This window comes from Penaeus japonicus, unplaced genomic scaffold, assembly GCF_977035675.1.
Source record: "Penaeus japonicus unplaced genomic scaffold, GWHDUDI00000001_assembly GWHDUDI00000003, whole genome shotgun sequence".
NCBI classification, from domain to species: domain Eukaryota; kingdom Metazoa; phylum Arthropoda; class Malacostraca; order Decapoda; family Penaeidae; genus Penaeus; species Penaeus japonicus.
Genome location: NW_028234405.1, coordinates 24293023 through 24298022, shown reverse-complemented (window position 1 = coordinate 24298022; position 5000 = coordinate 24293023). Strand labels below are relative to the sequence as shown.

At 40.3% G+C, this 5000-nt stretch overlaps 1 protein-coding gene across 1 annotated transcript in view; it reads right to left on the bottom strand.

Annotated features, from left to right (window-relative positions):
* The window catches only part of LOC147472145 (uncharacterized), a 221367-nt gene that overhangs the window by 114788 nt on the left and 101579 nt on the right, over positions 1-5000 (bottom strand). The gene's annotated exons all lie outside the window — the stretch shown is intronic.

The following is a 5000-nucleotide window of genomic DNA, read 5'->3' as shown; positions in this document are numbered from 1 at the left end:
TCATGTCAAGGGGTCCATTTAGAACGATCCTTGAAACTCTCCTTGGCATTTGAGAGATAATCGAGAGTCTGTACCCCGTGATCTCTCTCCTTTCCTGCCATTCTAGGCATGCGAACTTCCTCAATGAAGGTTGATGTCTCTCCAGAGATTCCTCGCATTTTGTTCCTTGGTCAAGTGCGAGACAGATCCTGAGTCTCCCTCTTGAAGGAAATCGGAAGTTCATGGTGTCTTCCCAGGACATCAAACTTCACTCCTGGATCTAGCATCAAGCCTAAATGCTGACTTTTGGAAGTGTCTGACGTTTGGTATAGTAAATTAGTTTATCCATTTTGCTGCAATTTATATTTGACTATCAGTATAATTTCCCAGACACAGCAAAAGTCTAGGAAAATAAAATAACTGATGTTTCTGTTCCAGATCTATGGGGACCTCGACATGACTCGTAGCTTTTTTCTGTTAACTCTGATGCTCTTTCTCCCCTCTCTCTCTCTCTCTCTCTCTCTCTCTCTCTCTCTCTATATATATATATATATATATATATATATATATATATATATATATATATATATATATATATATATATATATATACATATATGCGTGTGTGTGTGTGTGTACAAACAGACAGAGATGGATAGATAAGACAGATCGACAGATACAGAGATATGTATTTGAAAGAGAGAGAGGGGAGGGAGTAACCAGAAGAGAAAAATGTCGAAGCGAGGGCAAGATAGGAAGGGAAGGGAAGTTGCAAATCACCATTTTATGATTATCGCAAACGCAAGATTCTGTTATTCACAGTTCCCGTTTTACGCTTAACACTTTACGCAAGTTACATAAAGATTGTAATAATTATTTAAAAAGAGTAGCTTATTCTTATGTGAGTAATTGCAAATGAAATAAGTGAGAGACTCTCGTTTGTGTGCATTTCAAAACCACATTTTGTTAACGTATAGACGAGCAGCCTTTTATGTGATGTGTAAACTTGCTACATCAACGTCTAAGCTTTTAACATAACCAGTATATACATTTAGATATGCATATACTTTTATTATGAAGTCTGTAAAAAAAATCACACTGAACAATAATGCAATCGCATAATGGCTCCAGCGCTCTAATAAACCACAATGTTCATAATACATGTTTCCATTTCACATGTCCCTAACTAAATTGTTGATCAACTTTATCTATCTCGGAATTGCGGAATAACCTTCAGCTGAGTGAATACACAACGGAGGCGCGATCCAAAGTGAATTTCAAACACTGGTGAAAGTTGAAAGTTGCTGAAAGTGTGAAGCGCAAGACCAAAAAGGTTTTTTCTTCAACATCTGTTTTCCCTTCCCAACTGCAAGGTAGTGATAGAATAATGGAGTAATAATTATGTCTACTAATCTATTCATCCTTGTACCCGCGACGGTGACAAAGCTCCAAAGTTTTGATATCCAACCACGACTATTCATATCATTTTCATTCGGACGTTTCCCTCCTCCCACACACCCTCCCCCTCCCCTCTCCCCCAACCCCTGTGCAAGCGAAAAAAGATCTCCCAAAGAGAATTCCCTGGCTGTCCATTGCGGAAGGAATGAGTCGGTTCTGCATTGCATTACCGCCATTAGTGGGGAGGCCTAATCATCGCCCTCAGAGATTCGACTTTCAGAGCTATTTCCCGGTCCGGAAATGGGTATCCAACATCGCGATGGATATTTGTCTTAACAGTCTCCTTCCGGGCCAGGCGCTTTCTTGCAAGAAGGAGGTGCAATCTCCCATCGGATATACATACCGATGAATAATAAACATAATAAGCAATCTCACCCGGCGGGCGGCCAGGGGTTCCCTGTCCTCGCTTTTCTCTGCTTGCCTGATGAGGGCATCTCATCTCCAATAATATAGTTTTCTTAAAGGATGCATACAAAGAGAAAGTTTTATATATACATATATATATATATATATATATATATATATATATATATATATATATATATATATATACATATATATATAAACATATATATACTCGGCGAGTGCCTCGCTGGTTTAGAGTACAATATTTATATTTGATTTATTTCTGTATTTAATATGATATACAAGCATTCTATACAATCCTCACATATGTATATATGTGTACAGATATATATATATATATATATATATATATATATATATATATATATATATAATACATATATATTGTATATACACAATCACACACACACACACACACACACACACATATATATATTATATATATATATATATATATATATATATATATATTATATATATATATATAAAGAGAGAGAGAGAGATTAAAATAGATATAGATATATGTATGTGTGTGTATGTTTATATATATATATATATATATATATATATATATATATATATATATATATATATATATATATATATATACATATGTGAGGATTGTATAGAATGCTTGTATATTATATTAAATACAGAAATAAATCAAATACAAATATTGTACTCTAAATCAGCAAGGCAATCGCCGGGTCAGAGTAGGTCAACTTTGACTGATAGGTAATTTGCACATAGTTGCCTTCCCAAGTACCTAGACCCTCAAAAAAAGCTTAATACCCTCGACTGCCATCTCTCTTACATTCCAGACTACCTTCCCGAATAACCACCATTGGGGACGGCGGATACGAACCTCTTCCATATAAGCAGGAAAACTGGAACATACAGATAGACCGGGAATCGACTATGCTACCGTTGACACCTGATTTCTCTGCTTGTTTATTCGTGTTGTGATAGTCTTAATACCCTCGATTGTCATGTCTCTTACATTCCAGACTACCTTCCCGCATAACCACCATTGAGGACGGCGGATACGAACCCCTTCCATATAAGCAGGAAATCTAGAACATACAGTTAGACCGGGAATCGACTACGCTGCCGTTGACACCTGATTTCTCCGCTTGTTTATACGTGTTGTGATAGTGTTTATTACTGTGAACATTGTGCTGTAGTGTATATTTCTATCGTGCACCATAAGTTCAGACAATCTAAGTTATGGAATAAACCTGTAATGTTCAAACCCTGTGTCTGGCATCACTACCTTATTTGTGGTGGGCTATTAGTTCCGATAGACTAAGACACCCATCACAATATATATATATATATATATATATATATATATATATATATATATATATAGAGAGAGAGAGAGAGAGAGAGAGAGAGAGAGAGAGAGAGACATACATACATATATATATGTGTGTGTGTGTGTGTGTGTATATATACATATATACATATATATGTATGTATATATACATATATATACATATACATATATATATATATACATATTTATATATGTGTATGTGTGTGTGTGTAAACATCTGTTTAGTTTGGCCAAAATCTATATGAACAAATGCATAACAGAAGCATAAACATTTACTTAAATCGGGAAAGAATACATTATACCTCGATCGATCTACATAATGTAATGTAATTTCCCTCATTGGAAAAACAGTCGAAAACACGTGAAATTGCTCTCAACAAATGCCTTTGGTAATACTAGCCCAATAAATGGCAGCGAATGCAAAACACGAACCTTTTCGTATAAATTCGAGCTCTCGCCGCACGAAAAAGGCAGGCGATCCGAACGAAAGATGATGAAAACAAAAAAGAGGAAAAAGAAAGGAAAATTCTTTAACAAGAAAAAGTGGGCGGAGCTTCTGTTAGATTCTACTTTTATCACCGGCGTTTTTTGTGTTGTCTCCTCGCAGGTTAGTTGACTGGGGTTGTTGCCCGTGTTTCTCCTTCTTCGTCTTCCTCTCTCTCTCTCTCTCTCTCTCTTTCGCTTTCCCTCTCCTAATCCTTCTCCTTCACTTTCACCTTCACTTTCACTTTCACCTTCACCTTTACCTTCCCTTTCCCTTTATCTTCTTCTCTTTCCCATTCCCACTCCCACTCCCAATCCCATTCCCAATCCCACTCCCTCCCTCTACCCCTCTCCCACTCCCACTCCAACTCCCACTCCCACTCCCACTCCCACTCCCACTCCCACTCCCACTCCCACTCCCACTCCCACTCCCACTCCCACTCCCACTCCCACTCCCACTCCCTCCCCCTACCCCACTCCCACTCCCTCTCTCCTAATCCTTCTCCCTCTTCCACTCCCTCTCCCTCAATTTTCACTTTCTTTTTCTCTCTCATTCACATGCACGTACACACTTTTTCTCATATCCTAACTCTCTCTCTCTCTATCTCTATCTCTATCTTTCTCTCTCTCTCTTTCTCCCTCCTTCTCTCCCTCCTTTTCTTCATCCCTCTTTCCCTCCTTCTCTCTCTTCTCTCCCTCCTTCTCTCCCTCCCTCTCTCCCTCCTTCCCTCTCTCCCTTTCCCTCCTTCCGTCTCCCTCCCTCTCCCTCCCTCTCCCTCCCTCTCTCTCTCTCTCTCTCTCCTTCTCCCTCCCTCTCTCTCTAGCCTTACCTCTCTCTCTATATATATATATATCCCTCCCTCTTTCTCTAGCCTTCCCTCTCTCTCTCTCTCTCTCTCCAGCCCTCCCTCCCTCTCCCTAACTCTCTCTCTAGCCTCTCTCTCTCTCTCTCTCTCTCTCTCTCTCTCTCTCTCTCTCTCTCTCTCCCTCTCTCTCTCTCTCTCTCTCTCTCTCTCTCTCTCTCTCTCTCTATCTCTCCCTCTCTCCTCCTCCTCTCTCTCTCTCTAGCCCTCCCTCTCTCTCCCTCTCTCTCTCGCCTTCCCTCTCTCTCTCTCTCTAGCCCTCCCTCCCTCTCCCTCCCTCTCTCTCTCGCCCTCCCTCCCTCTCTCTCTAGCTTTTCCTCCCTCTCCCTCTCTCTCTCTCTAGAGCCCTCCCTCCCTCTCCCTCCCTCTCTCTCTAGCCTTCCCTCCCTCTCTCTCTAGCTTTTCCTCCCTCTCCCTCTCTCTCTCTCTAGCCTTCCCCTCTCTCTCTCTCTAGCCCTCCCTCCCTCTCCCTCCCTCTCTCTCTAGCCTTCCCTCCCTCTCTCTCTAGCTTTT